Source organism: Apium graveolens, chromosome 10 (genome assembly GCF_009905375.1).
Source record: "Apium graveolens cultivar Ventura chromosome 10, ASM990537v1, whole genome shotgun sequence".
NCBI lineage: Eukaryota > Viridiplantae > Streptophyta > Magnoliopsida > Apiales > Apiaceae > Apium > Apium graveolens.
The window spans coordinates 155,872,815-155,889,508 of NC_133656.1; positions in this window are offsets into that span (position 1 = coordinate 155,872,815).

Here is a 16,694-nt window from a genome sequence, read left to right on the forward strand (position 1 = left end):
GATCAGCGGTCATTAGGCAAACGATTAGGAAGTTAATCAAAGGGATTAGTGGGAATGATGTCATCCAACCAATAGAAAGAGGACAAGGAAGGGAGGATGACATCATGAGGATGATATAAGCATGACATGGGAAGGAAGGAGGTGTGGTTGAATGAGAACCACACAAATTCAAGGGCAAGAAGGTAATTGACTAAAGCAAGCACAAAAACCAAGCAACCAAGCCAAGCAAAAATCATTTTCATCAAAAATCAAAAGCAACCAAGGCTTTGTTCATGAAGCTCTCGGGTGGTTTTCTTAAAAAATGAAAGTCCAAGCTCCTCCACTTACTATTTAGCAAGGTAATTATCTAAGCTTCCCCATGGATAGTTACATACTTCCTATAAGTTTAAGCTTCTAATTCCAAGCCAATCTTTTTCTATAAATCATGAAAGAAGATGGTGAATAGTGTTTTCAAGAACTAAAATTTGTGTTCTTGAAGTTTTGTTTAGATTAAGCTTGGATAAGGGCTTTAAAGGTGATTCCAAGCCATTCTCTTGATTCTCCACTCTCCAAGGAAGGTATAAACTACAAACCCTAGCTTTAGTTTTGAGTAATTAGGATTGAATGTGTTTGATATAGCATATGTGAAGCATGATGCTTGAATGGTTGAAGTTTGGTTGAGTTTGTAGAGATTAGTTGGTTTTGTTGCATTGTTGGAGTTGTAAATCTTGGTAATTAGTTAAAGAACCTAAGTAAAGCTTTTAGTTCATGTGAGGAATAAGTATAAATGGTTAATGAGGATTTGTTGGGGTTGTTATGATGTGATAAGGATGGATGTTTGTTGTATGATGGATTTGAGGTTGGATTTGAGGTTGATTTGGAATGGGTTTGAATGGTTTAAACATTGGTAATCGCGTAAACATAGCCGTCGTAACGTCCGATTTTCTTTGGACTGTTTTTGTGCATAACATTAGGACTCGAGAACCCCCTGCTAGATTATGACCACTGCCATGTTTAGATAGCTCATGTTACGAGCTTTGTTTTGATATGTAGTTCGTTCGATTCCGATGCACGGTTTAGGAGAAACGACCGTTTCAAGTAACGGCGTTTCGCGAACGAAACTTTTCCCCTCGCCTTACTTTGAAACATAGGTTAAAGACCAAAAAGGGTTAATTAATGTATGAAACATTTATGGTAAGTGTGTTAGGCAGTTGGTAAGACACTCGTGAAGGAATCGCCTTAAAACTCGTAAAGGTTAAATTATTAAAAATGGTGGAGCCGAGGGTACTCGAGTGACTTAAGAGAATCAGTAAGCGCAAAACGAGCGTTAGAGTCTGAGTTGGTTAGAGTATAGATTTACAAGTGACTTTGGTTTAATTCCAACTTACTTGTTGTTTATAGGTTACCAGACTCGTCCCGAGCCATTCGTAACCCCCAGTCGCTCAGGCAAGTTTTCTACCCAATATACTGTTGTTGTGATGTAAATATATGTATATGCATTATCTTGTGATAGTGCATGATTGTTATTAGCAAATTTTGCGATATATTGGAGCATGCGGATATGGTATATATGCATGTCTGTTTCGTAATCTGGTTATCTATCTGTTGATTTCAATGCTTATAGTTGCATAATACATATGCTAGAAATAAGCAAGTAGCTGCGTATACCCTTAGTATAGGGGATAAAAGGTGAACATATTTCTAAACCGGGAGTCGATGTTCCCGAGTATATTATATATATATATATTTATATATATATATGGATATAGTTTTTAAAACTATGGATCGAATAAGGTTTATTCGATACCTTTATTTTACTTAATTGAATATTAATTTGAGTATTCATTCGAGGGCTTATGACTCAGTTTATTTTATTATTTGAATATTATTTGAATATTCATTCGAGGGCTTATGACTCAGTTTATATTATTATTGAATATTACTTGGATATTCATTTGAGGATGTATGAGTCCTTTATTTTATGAATATTATTTATAGTATTCATTCGAGGTATTATGACTCCGCTTATTACTTAATAATATTCTTTATTGTATTAAAGAATAAGGTGTCGATAATCAAACTTACTTTTGATTATTCAAATAAAGATATTACTTTCGTATAAGTATATCTTTGATTATTTGCTATTCATTTCAAGTATAAGTTTTAAGACTTCTACTTCAATTATTTTATAAAGATTATTCTTTATGGGAATATTATTTAAATAATAATATTCAGTCATTTTCTAAATATTCTGGGGACTGATTTACTTCATTAAATCAGCTTTACTCCAAACACTCTATAAAGTGTTTTCGAGTCTTCAAAATGATTTTTAAAAGTTAGAGCGGATCCCAAAACTCATTTTTATATTTAAGATCTTCCTTTTTAAGGGGATTTAAATACTCGCTCAAAACCTGGGGAATCCGGCTCTGTGGTGTGTTTTATATTCGCAACAAGGTTGCTGTTTTGATAAATGAATTGATTACTTACCCAACACTCGGGAAGTAAAATTCTTGGAACAAGTTAATCCATTAACAGGCATCGCCTGGGAAATATCGGTGAGTTCTCCTTTCCAAATAGATACGACTTCTTGGTGGAGCCGTATCAACAAGTTTCTACTTGGGGAAAGTGGGGACAAGCTTTACGTTTCAGAGTCATGGATTTCATCTGAACTAGGAGTGGCGTAAGTGGCCGAGTAGCGCCGGCCCAGCCTTATTATATTGGCCCAAATGGCCTAGAAGTTCCGCTAAGGCGGTCCATTCCTTAGGAGTTCAGTGTTCGGTTGACAAGTAAATCCGACAGGTTCTCCTCTACATGTAGAAAATGGTGGGGTTGTACTACTACGACTGATCATCGTAAGTGGTCTTCCTGGCGCGGCAAACTCCCGTAATGAGTTCATCATCCAATTGGATAATTTCTGCAATACTACCCAGAGCACTTCGATAGAAAGGCTACGGTTGGGCGATTGTTGAGTGTTGGCAGGGTCAAGTTTTCAAAATGATGTTTACATCAAATGAAGTATCTCGTAACTTCATTTTATTTTGATAATATTTTAAAGATTTAATCTATTCAAATCTTGCCTTATAGTCTCATCTATGTGATGAACTTTTGAAGCTAATTATAACTTGAACGGTGGTAGTTCAAGTAGTATTTGGGAAAGATATAAGTATATTGGGGTATCTTGTAACTTCATCCTTTAAACTTATATCTAGTAAATGATTATCTTATGCATGACAAAGATTTTCAGAAAAACGTTGAGACAAGGTTAGATATATGAGATCACCTTGCAACGATATTTTTTTTATACAGTTATACACTGGGACTTTGTGTATATTGTGCATGGAAGAGGACTTCCAATATTTTGAAAAGTATATATGTATATATATATACTGAATATTTTGCGACTTCATCGCATTAAGATATCAACTTGGTTCATTTCTTTTGACCAAGACTTTCATGAGTACTATGAGAAGGCTCATATATTGTTAATCATTATACATATTATTTTGGTGGGCTTGCTGCTCACCCTTGCTTTCTTCTTTCATCACACAACATCAGATAGACAAGATGAACCGGACCAAGCTCCCGATTCGCAAGAGGTTAGGAGACGTTCCGCAGTTTTCTAGAAGCACTGATGCCGCCATAGCTGAGGTAGGAACTACCAATAGGCTAGGCTTTCAACTTTTGATGTATCAGATTATGTATATTTATGAATTGTAATAATGGCAAAGAAATGTAAATTTATTCAGAAACTTGTTTAAGGTGTATTGGCATATAATTGTGGAATAAAACGACTTGTGATTATTTTTGGATATTCATCTCTGAGACTATAACTTGTGGTGTGTGTGTTTATTGTGGGGTCACAGTACAGAGTAGTTGATTATTTATTAAGATTGGGTGTTGTTAAGGGAAATGGAACTCGTGACAACCCGGATCCCCGACCCCGGATTTGGGGGTGTTACAGATACTTAGGCGGTCTCAGCATGGGAACCCTGATAGTCTCATATCGACCATGGGTTTGAGTCTTTGGAGTTTCTTTAGTTTTAGCGGGCTTGGTTGGATTTTCTGCTTCTTCAGACATGATTGTTTTAGATCTTTACTGTATGTGTGTTAATAGATAAGCTCTGATACCACTTTTTAGGTTACACAACATTCAATTCTAAGACAAATAACAATTTGGGTTTTGATTAAACTAAGAGATTATACTAACTAACTTTAACTAAGAGAATTGAGATTGAATTACTTATATTAGACAAACATGGGATTCTAACTTCATTACTACTTCATTCAAAGTCATTGTTCTTAATCTTAGCATGCAATGGTGATGACAACTAATCTGATAACACGAAACTAGTAAACGCTACCTTTCGTTGCACGAATACCCTACTATCAGACATCCACAAAAGAGATAGAAGCTGAATAGACACCAATTATATTGAGACCCTATATGTCTATAGAATTTGACAACATAACGGTTTAATGCACAAGTTATCTATCGTGATTACATAGGGCAAGTAAGATGGTTAAGATTACCTACAAATCATGCATAACAAATACATGAACCTATGCTAGCATGGCAAGTTCTAAACCCATATATTTATTTTCGCTTCAATAGAGATTAACACGCTATCTTATAAGTTCGCGACGCTCATAAGATGAATAAGCACAACCAATACTAGGATATCATACAATCACCACACACTAAGATATCGAAACAAATTAACTATTGAAATCCATAAGTAAATCCGTGAAAATCCCACGATAACGATTAGTTCATAACCGAACTCATCATCACCGTGGGTTCCGATGAAAGCATGGTATAATAAATCAAGTCTTTATAAACTGAATAAATAATTAAAGTACATAATCAAGAGTAATAGGTTCAACAAACAAGAAAACAAGCATCCAAGATTACAACTCAATCAAAGAATCACAAGTAAAACAAGTTCTTCTTCTCCTTTGTTGTATTTGTGCTCCTAGGTCTTCTCGCCGTCTTCTCATTAGTCTCCGTTGTGAAAAAACGTCTTTTAGATGTCTTTAAATAGCAGCCCATCTGATCAGGAGTCCAAAGAATCAGCCTTCTAATCAAATCAGGATTCCAGGATTTCGACCCGGTGCGGCCGCTCTGTGAAGCGGCGTGGCCGCCCTGACATTCTGCTAAACTGGCGCGGCCGCTCTGAACATGGGCGCGACCGCGCTGTCCTTCTTTCAAAATTGATTTTCTTGCTTTCTTTTGCTGGTTTCTTCGCGCAATCATCTGAGGCTCCTTCCCTACACTCTTCCAAGCATAAAAACATTGTACGACCATTCATTCTCCTGATTATGCCCTGAAATGCAAAACACTACAAAAACACATCAAAAATACAAATAACTCGAGTACAAAACACCAATTTGAGCCTTTACGAAGGGTTATAAGTGGATATAAATGCCACTTAACACTCTGCAATATACATATATGTTAATTTTTAGTTTCTTTTTATAAACATATTGACAATATTTGATGGATTAACTTCAATCTTTTTCCTTTTACACGTAAAAATTACACGACACAAATAAGAAAATATATATTATGATTAATGAGATATATTAAAAATGTTATGAACGTTATTAATGTTTTACATAAAAATCATACACATTGATAGATACTCAACTTGTATTTGATATGTTTTAGACGTTATACAATATTTATCAATAAGAAAATGATCAAGAATTTTACTAATATAATTTTATGGTGTACAAAAAAAATCTAGAAACTCGCACGGGTTATTATGCTAGTTATTATTTATACACTACTAAAGCTCTCAGGTTCAAACTCCACCAATACCAAATATTTATATTATTATTTATACACTATTGAAGATTATGTTCGAATCCCACCAACAAAAAAAATTATATTATTATTTTATTAGGTCACACAACACTGTAGAAGGGGGTTGAATACAGTGTTATTACAATTAAATCGATCTTGAATACAAGTAACAGTAAACAGATATATTCAATATAATAAACTCTTTTACAATGGAAATGTTCTCTCTCAGTGATGAACAAATATCACTAAGAGCTGCTAGGTTACAATGTATAATCTTCTCGATAATGATAACACTTATAGTGTACACCCTAAGTTGTGTTTATATACTATACAGTTACAAGATATATTCTAATTGATATGGAATATAATTCTATCTCCTAAAATATATCAATCAGATATCTTCAATAAGTCTTTCAGTCCTCTAACTCTTTCCATGCATATCTTCTTTTATTTTAGTCTCGATCTTCTACTGCAAATCAGCTTCCTTCCTTAACTGTAAGTCCTCCCGCACTTAAGTTCTGATATGACCTTAAGTTCTGATATTAAGTTCTGACTTCCAGTAATTCCTGATTTCAGTAAGTCCTGATATTTCCTGTTAGTCAAGATCTGAAAACTAAACATGAAACATATTAGACATGACATCTCAAATATATCTAACAATCTCCCCCAACTTGTAAATTATGCAAAATATACAAGTTAATAGATTTGATGATGTCAAAAACATTTAAGTACAAATGCATTAAGAGTTTAACTGAATAACTAACTACAACTTACAGTCCTAGTAGCTTTTACCAATCTCACTGAGTCAATCTGAATCCAAAATGATTCTTGACAAAGTTTGATATCAGCTTTTCTTTTTTAATCCTCAGACCTGAGAGAGTGTAGTCTTGACTTGCTTCATCTCTTCATTCTGACTTCCAATCTGATAGATTGCAGTCCTTAAAGCAGAGATATGGTTTCTTTATAAACCATCATTCAGTCTTATTACATTAGGATTAGAAGAATCTTTATTGTAGCACAGACATTTCTCATTCAGTATCACTTCAAGCATAGCAGAATCCTTCTTCATTGGAATCTCACTTCCATCATTTTCAACTATGTTAGGAATGAATTCTGTAATTCTTGAACCAGAAATTCTTGCTTTATCTCTAATGGTCTTCAATATGAAATTTGACCATCTCCTGGTAATATCAGACTTTACCTCTAAAAGGTAATGAAAGAATTGAAGTTCTTTCAGTGTTTTGTTTAGCACATCTGATTCTGACATTTGATATGTCCTTCCATCTTCAAGAAAAAGAATCAGATTTTCTTTGACATTGTGCTTGTCATGAACATCTAGAACCACTTGAACAGAGATAACCTTGTCAATATGTTTCTATGTAACATCTTCAAGAGGTCTATCAGTCAATAGAAATGGATCTCTAGTAGCAACTTTAACTCCTGTCTTGATTTTAGCTTCATCAGAACCTAGTCCAGCCCTATCTCTTGGTTCTATAGCATTTAACCCAATAGTCATGAAAGTAGACAGCAATTGGCTTTTCTTTGGATCTGATGGTTTGACATTTTTCCACAGAAGTTTCTTTTTATCAGCTACTTCCATTTTATCTAAATCAAATTGAGCACTGTCAGAGGTTGATTTCTTTATGACTTTATCAGAACTTGCTGCTTCTACTGTAGCTTGCTGTTCTTTACTCTGAACAACTTGAGCTTTGTCAGAGGTTGTCTTTGATTCTTCAGAAATCTTCTTTCTTTTCAGAGTTTGAACATCTTCATCTTCAGCAAGAATATCATCAGTAACTTGAACCAGTTTGCACACAGGTTTTATCGGGATTTGAGAAATTTTCATCTCTTCTGGCTTTATAGGTTCATCAACTTTTCCTTTCCCTTTGTCTTTGGGATCAATCTGTGATCTTGTCATGGGCTTTGAAGCCTCAGAATTTGACTTCTCCTTGATCACAATGCCTTTCTATTTAGGCCTTGGAGGTTTCTTTACAATAGAAGCTTTTGGCTTTAGATTTTTCTTTTCAGCTTTAAATCTAGCTTCTTCCTCCTTGAGTATTTCCAAATCCATTCCAGGATTATGTTTCAGAAATAATCTTCTAGCAATTTCCTCATCAAGTGTCTGAATCTTGGGATCTTTGTAGTAGACTGTAGTCTGCTTCCCCTTGAGCTTCAGAGTTTGCATGAACTTTTGAGAATCTCGACTTCCACCTTGTACCAGAACATCAGGCTTTGTCAGACTTTGCTCATCAGAACTTGATATCAGATTTTGAATTTCAGTACTTGCTATCAGATTTTGAGTTTGAGCAGCTTCAGAACTTGTCTTCTTTTGATTAGAAGATTTGCTAGCATCAGCATTTAGCTTCACTTTGATGTTTTGCCCTTTAGCTTGAACTTGACCTCTACCCTTGCTAGGGTTTCCCTGATCATCAATTTCATCATCTTTCTTCTTCAGTAATTGATCATTTGAGCATTTGGACTTAACTATCTTCTCCCCCTTTTTGGCATCATCAGGTAGTAGGAGTGAGAGAAGAAGTTCTACTGAAGATTGAATTTCATTCAACTGACTTTGCTGAGAAGCTTGATTTTGTAGGACCTCGGAAATTTGGGCATGTTGCTTCTCTTGAGCTTTCTCAATTGCTTCAACTTTCTCAGAAATCGGTCCGATAAACCTCTTTTTATCAAGCTTGGCTTCCATATCTAGCTTTTCAGCCTTTTCCAGAAGTTTGTCAACCTTTTCCTGAGTTTGAGAGTGAAGACCTTGAAGATGCTTGGTAGAGAGAGCAGTGATCTTAAGCTGTGTCTTGAACTCAGAATTTGACAATAACTCATCAGCTTTTGATACATGCTCTGTCAGAATGTTAGAGCTTGGAATGAATTCAGAATTATTCCACTTCTTGGTCCACTCAACTCCCCTGCGAGTATCCTCCCAAGGTATAGGTGCATCCTGTTCAATAAACTTCTTTACCAATGCTTCCTTTCCCAGAATGGGAGCTGGAGTCTCAACACTGTCTTCAAAACTTGAAGAAGATTATGTTCTGATAGAACAACAGTGTGTGAGGCTACTGGAGATTCAAGAATAACCTCATCTACTGTTGGAATTTCAGCATTTAAGATTGGAGATTGAACTGGAGATTGAACTGTAGATTGTTGAGCTTCTGTTGGTGGAGCTTCCAGATAAAGAACATTGGGTATATTCAGATTATGAATATCTATTTCAGAATTTGTAACTTGTTCTTCAGCATCATCTGTAGCTTCAATAGGAGAGACAGTAGGTGTTAGCACTGTATCAGGAACAATATCTTGGTCTTTAGCTGAAGGTGGTGGAGATTCAATTATAATTGGCTCTTTTGAGATCAGAGATTCCTGATCCCCTTCCTCAGCTTCTGCACTATCTTCAGATGGAGATTTTGCATTATACCGCTTTGCCCTCATTTTCTTCAATCTCCTTACCAATGAAGGAGTTGCTATTGCAACATCAGAACTTACATATTTCCTCTTCAAAGTATCAGAACTTTGAGGTGCAGTTTCTTTCTGAGAAGTAACATTCTCAGCTTCAATAGTCACAGGTTCTGATGCAGGAACCTGTACAGACTCCTCTTCACTATCAGATTCATCCCTGAGAATCCTCTTCCTTCTCTTTTGTGGAGGTTGAGGGACAGACTTTGCCCTCTTAGGCCCGGAAGATGAAGGTCTGATAGTATGTGTTGATGGTTGAGGTTGAGATGATTGTGTTGGTTTGAAGTATGTCTTGATGGTTGGTTGTGGTTGTGGTTGTGAAGTTTGAGGTGATTCTGTAGTGGTGGTAGGTGCTGATGGTTGAGGTTCAGATGGTTGGACATCAGGATATAGTGCAGTATATGTAACTGGATCATAGTTTATTAAGGCTTGTTTGACAGATATGGGAATTTGGAGGGGTCTCAACACAACCTTCTTATTATCAGTAGATAATATGTCATTAAAAGCTCTTTTAGCTAGTCTATAAATAAGTTGACAGAATCTAGCAAAGTAAACGGTATTCCTATCTTCTGTCATCCTATCCCCAATAAAGCCTAAAATAGCACTTGCATAATCAAAATTAGTTTGATTAATGAGAGCATACCCGATTTGTTGATTGAGGATTGGGATTGCATCAAAATTAGAACATTTGTTTGCAAAAGCCTTTGTGATGCAGTCGAAGAAGAAACTCCATTCCCTCCTTATGTGAGATCTCTTCCATTGACCCAGCTTTGCCAATGTCTTTTCATACCCCAGACTGGCCATTAGCTATTGAAAAACTGGCTCATCAACAGTTGTATAAGTGCAATTATCAGGCAACTGCAGTGCTTGGCGTACTGTAGCCACAGTCACTATATGCTCATCATCCCCTGTTGAAAAGATGATACTTGGGGACCCATGAGCACCACCATCATCATATGCGCCACTTTTCCAAAACTTCAGCACTTGAGTTCCAGAGATTACTTCAGGTTGGGTCAAAGCATACCCAATATCGGAGTTAGCAAGGAAGTCTTGAATAAAGTGAAGTTCCGATGGAGCTTCATCCTTGCTAAGAATGGCCAATTAATTGTTAGGAACAAACTTAGCTCCATTGAAAATCAAATCTTTTGGTGCCATTTCTGAAAGAAATTAAGTGAGAAAGAGAGTGTTTGCAAGGTGTTTGATAAAAGTCCTATAAGAAAAGGAGCTTCAGAGAATATTAGAGAGAGAGAATAAGAAAGATTAAGGATAGAAAAGTAGGTAAAAGATTAGAAAATATTTTAACTCCCATATATATACTCTCTCCACTCAACAGTTATATTTTTAAAGCATGGCATACAATTTACACCTGACAACGTGTGAACAGTCAGTAAAAAGTTAAAGCAGGAATTAGTGGGCACGAGAAATAAGGAATAATTACCGTGCACATGCAGTTTTTTAAGACAAACACGTTTACCACTAACCCAAATGGTTATGACTATTTTATCTCACCTAATTATATTCTAATTAAATATGACCGTTTCGGTATTTATCACAAATAAGTCAAGTAACAAATAATGCCACGTAAGCATCAGAGTTTCCATCAGGATTTAATATCAGAACTTGACTATTATCAGATCTTAACAGTCATCAGAACATGGCTTCTTTACTCAAAAAGTGAATGTTTGTATCTGTGATTCTTCATACAAATACTGACTTGTTTTCTTCAGAGTTTAATCATCAGAACTTCCATCAGAACTTGTCCTCAGAATTTATGCATGTAACACTTAACTGTTTATCTAAAATAACTTAATCACCACCGTAATTTTCATCATTCATATGGAGTGAGAGTGTGTGTGCATTTAGAAAAATATCAGATAAAGATTAAAGTCTGATAAACTTAAGTATATCTTAGAAATAAGGCATAACTAAGAAAGGTGTTTAAAATCTGTCATTAATAATGAAGTCTACTATAGAATAAATTTATACAAGAGTCCACCTCAACTATTTGTGCTCATTTTATGCATCTTTTGAAATTCCTTTTTACAGTGGCTTCGCAGTATAAGTGAGTCACAACTGCTTATCAGAATTTATGCTATTATCAAAGTATTTCTCCAGTAATCAGAGAATGTGAAAAGTCACCAAGAAAAATTTATTTGCTTTTCTAATACATTTTACTTAATACCAGCAATGCACTTAGGTCTTCCCTTCCACATATTTACTCTAGATCTCAAAGGAGTACCTGACATCAATTTTTTTTCTTTTTTTTTCTTTTCTTCAGATAAGTGAGTCTTATCAAGTATGTGGTTCATCCTTAAGATTTACTGATATCAGAATTTGACAGATGAGAAGCAAGAATCTAGTTTGTGACAGTAATAAGATACACAAAGTAAATTTGACTAAGCTCAAAATCAGAATTTGCTTGTGTTAATGAGTTTCCACATAAACAACTAATTCAAACATGGGATTTCTAGTATGTTAAAGACTACTAGGTCAGCATCTTGCACAGTTATCCTCATTGGATTGAATAGTCACAGAACATTCAAAATACTATCAAAGTATATAGATCCACATTAGATAACAATCAGCATTTAATATATTACAATTTAAGCATAGATTTCATGAAGATAAGATAATATGTAAACACTGATCATAAAGTCTGATGCATGAGAACAAAAACTAAGCAGATTTAGAGAAAGAACCTGAAACCATTCCAAGTTCATTTACCAGTCTTGTAAAAGTAGCTTCACAGAGTGGTTTTGTGAAGATATCTGCTAGTTGTTGATCTGTTGGAACAAAATGCATTTCCACTGTACCTTCCATTACATGTTCCCTTATGAAATGGTACCTAATGCTGATGTGCTTTGTCATTGAGTGTTGAACTAGATTACCTGTCATAGCAATAGCACTTTGATTATCGCAGTAAATAGGTATTTTAGAAAATTCTAACCCATAGTCCAGTAATTGATTCTTTATCCAAAGAATCTGTGCACAACAACTTCCTACAATAATATATTCTGCTTCTGCAGTTGATGTGGAAATTGACTTATGTTTCTTGTTAAACCAAGAAATTAATCTGCCTCCAAGAAATTGGCAGCTTCCACTAGTGCTTTTCCTGTCTATTTTGCATCCTGCAAAATTTGCATCTGAGTAACCTATTAGCTTAAAATCTGATTCTCTAGGATACCACAACCCTAGATTAGCTGTACCCTTAAGGTACTTGAAAATTCTTTTCACAACTATTAGATGAGGTTCTCTTGGATCAGCCTGAAATTTTGCACAAAGACAGGTAGCATACATGATATCAGGTCTACTTACAGTTAAATAGAGTAAAGAGCCAATCATACCTCTGTAGTTAGTAATATCTACTGATGAACCAGTATCTTTATCTAACTTGGTTGAAGCAGTAGAACTATCTTGCATTCCAAATTTCTTGAATAGATTTCTGGTGTACTTGGATTGACTAATGAAAGTACCATCTTCAGTTTGTTTGACATGAAGTCCCAGCAAATAACTCAACTCTCCCATCATACTCATTTGATATCTTGACTGCATTAGCTTGGAAAATCTTTCACAGAGCTTTGTATTTGTAGAACCAAAAATGATATCATCAACATATATCTGTACCAGAAGTAAGTCTTTTCCATGGTTGAGGTAGAATAAAGTCTTGTCAATTGTGCCTCTGTTAAATCCACTTTCCAGAAGGAATTGAGCTAAAGTCTCATACCATGCTCTTGGAGCTTGCTTAAGGCCATAAAGTGCTTTGTCAAGCCTGTAGACATGATTTGGAAATTTTGAATCTACAAAGCCCGGAGGTTGTTCAACATACACCTCTTCTTTCAATTCTCCATTGAGAAAAGCACTTTTTACATCCATTTGAAAGACTTTGAACTTTTTGTGAGCAGCATAAGCCAAAAAGATTCTTATGGCTTCCAATCTAGCAAATGGTGCAAATATTTCATCATAATCAATATCCTCCTGTTGAGAGTAGCCTTTATTAACCAGCCTTGCTTTATTCCTTGTAATTATGCCATCACTGCCAGTTTTGTTTCTGAACACCCATTTAGTACCAACAATAGATCTGTTCTTTGGTATTGGCACTAAGGTCCAGACTTTATTTCTTTCAAATTCATTTAACTCTTCCTACATTGCTTGCACCCAATCAGCATCTTGAAGAGCTTCATCCACTTTCTTTGGTTCATACTGAGATAGAAAGGAATGATAGAGACATTTATTTGATGTTGCAGTTCTAGTTCTGACACCTGCTTCAGGATTTCTAATTATTAAGTCAGGTGTATGTGTCTTAGTCCACTTCCTTGCAGATGGAAGTTGTTCTCTAGAACTGGATCCTCCCCCATGATCCATGCTGTCTCCATCAGCATTTTCTGATGCTCTTCCTGTAGTTATGCTCTCTGAGACTTCAGAATTTGAGTTGGATCCATCAGGATTTGAAGAATCAGAGTTTCCAGAATTATCAGAATTTGACTCATCAGAGCTTGATGAATCAGAACTTAAAGAGCCAGTGACAGGTTCTGATGCTTCTTGAGAGTCTTGTGTTGTGGTAGGATCTTCAGCTTGCTCCCCCTAAACATGTGCATTTTCCCTTGGAGTAGTTACCACAGTTTCAATGATATCAGACTTTAACCCGTCAGAACTTACAGGATCAGGATTTAAGTCATCATAACTTGCAGAATCAGAATTTAAATCTTCATTTTCAAATCTCAGCTGATCATGATCATTGAAATCTTCAAGTCCAGTAATCTTTTTATCATCAAAAGACACATTGATAGATTCCATGACAACTCTTGTTCTTAAATTGTAGACTCTGAAGGCTTTTGTGGAAAGTGGATATCCAACAAAAATTCCTTCATCAGCTTTTAAATCAAATTTTGACAGCTGTTCAGGATGAGTCTTAAGAACAAAACACTTGCATCCAAATACATTAAAAAATTTTCAGATTTGGCTTCTTTTCCTTCACCATCTCATATGGTGTTTTTCCATGCTTGTTGATCAGTGTATCATTCTGTGTAAAACAAGCAGTCTGCACAGCTTCAGCCCAAAAGTAGGTTGGTAGCTTTTCTTCATCAAGCATAGTTCGTACAGCTTCAATGAGAATCATGTTCTTTCTTTCTACAACTCCATTTTGCTGTGGAGTTCCAGGTACAGAAAATTTCTGTTTAATTCCATGCTCTTTGCAGAATTCTTCCATGATTGAATTCTTGAACTCAGTGTCATTATCACTCCTTATGATTTTAATAGAATCTTTGACCAATTTATCCAGCTGTTTGACATGATCAGTAAGAGTAGATGCAGTTTCAGTTTTCTTGTGCAAGAAATACACCCAAGTGTATCTTGTGAACTCATCCACTATAACCATAGCATATTTCTTCTTTGCAATAGACATGACATTGACTGGACCAAATAGATCAACATACAGTGGGTGATAAGGCTCAAGAATTGAGGATTCAGTTTTGCTCTTGAATGAAGATTTTCTTTGTTTTGCCTTTTGACATGAATCACAAAGGCCATCAGGAGAAAATACTGATTTTGGCAGTCCTCTCACAAGATTTTTCTTTACAAGCTCATTTGTGTTGTTGAAATTTAAATGAGAGAGTTTCTTATGCCAATTCCAGCTTTCTTCAATTGATGCTCTACTCAATAGACAGATTGCAGAACCATCAGAGTTTGTTGAAAGTCTAGCTTCATAAATGTTACCATGCCTGTAACCTTTCAGAACCACTTTGCCTGTAGAACTACTTACAACTTCACAGTGTTTTTCAAAGAAATCCACATGATAACCTCTGTCACAGATTTGACTCACACTTAGCAGATTGTGTTTAAGTCCTGAGACAAGAGCTACTATTTTAATGATGACATTCCCAAGATTGATATTGTCATAGAGTTTTTCCCATGTTGCCATCTCCATAAGAAACTCCTGGGTCAGCTTTCTCCGCAAAGTCTGATAGCAGGGTTTTATTTCCAGTCATATGTCCTGAACATCCACTGTCAAGAACTAGGATGTTTTTCATGTTGCCCTGCAATCACAAAGACCACTATTGGTCAGTTTTAAGGACCCAAACTTGCTTGGATCCTTTGGCTTTATTAAGTTTGTTAGCATTTGCAGCGGATTTAATTTCAGAGTTTATGCTAACATGTTGTTTATCAGGCTTTACAGTATCAGACTTTGCATCAGAACTTACACTAGAAGGAATAATGCTAAATTTCTTTAAAGAAGGTTTTATTTGATAATAATCATAGTACAAACTATGATATTCCTTACAAGTATAAATGGAATGCCATAAACTACCACAATGAAAACAAGGATTTTGTGGCTTAAACCTAACAGACTGACTCTTAAATCCTGATTTAGGAGGTAAAGAGTTTATATTTTTATTCTTCTTGCAAAAAGAAGCAAGATGGTTAGAGTTTCCACAGTTTTAACATCTCTTTCTAGGAGCATTAGGAACAGGCATATAATTATTTTTTTTATTCACACCTTCATTACCATTCCTATTAGGTCACACAACACTGTAGAAGGGGGTTGAATATAGTGTTATTACAATCAAATCAATCTTAAACACAAGTAACAGTAAACAAATATATTCAAAATAATAAACTATGTTACAATGGAACTGTTATCTCTCAGTGATGAACAAATATCACTAAGAGCTGCTAGGTTACAATGTATAATCTTCTCGATAATGATAACACTTATAGTGTAAACCCTAAGTTGTGTTTATATACTACACAGTTGAAAGATATATTTTAATTGATATGAAATATAATTCTGTCTTCTAAAATATATCAATCAGATATCTTCTACAAGTATTTCAGTCCTCTAACTCTTTCCATGCATATCTTTTTTTGTTTTAGTCTCGATCTTCTACAACAAATCAGCTTACTTCCGTAACTGTAAGTCCTCCCGCACTTAAGTTCTGATATGACCTTAAGTTCTGATATTAAGTTCTGACTTCCAGTAAGTCCTGATTTCAGTAAGTCCTGATATTTCCTGTTAGCCAAGATCTGAAAACTAAATATGAAACATATTAGACATGACATCTCAAATATATGTAACATATTTATAAATATACTAATAAACACATGATTCAAAAAGAAATTTATTATAATTTTAAGTAATATAAAAATGAAGACTCATGCAACACACGGGTTGTGAAGCTAATAACTAATAATAGTGTGTAAAGAGATCCAGTTTAAAATAAAGTGAATGAGTTGAATAAAACATTAGTTAAATATTAAATTTCTTGATTGTATAATAAAACTAACATTAGAATGTAAACATTATTTTAGCCCAATTTTTTTTTTTAATATCAAATTATAACGATGATTATAATCATTTTCCATAGAAGTCACTTGCTGTAATGTACTTAGGTATGCGTGTTTGGGTAGTGATGTAGTAAAAGTTAGAGTAAAGACAATTCAGGATTGATAAATT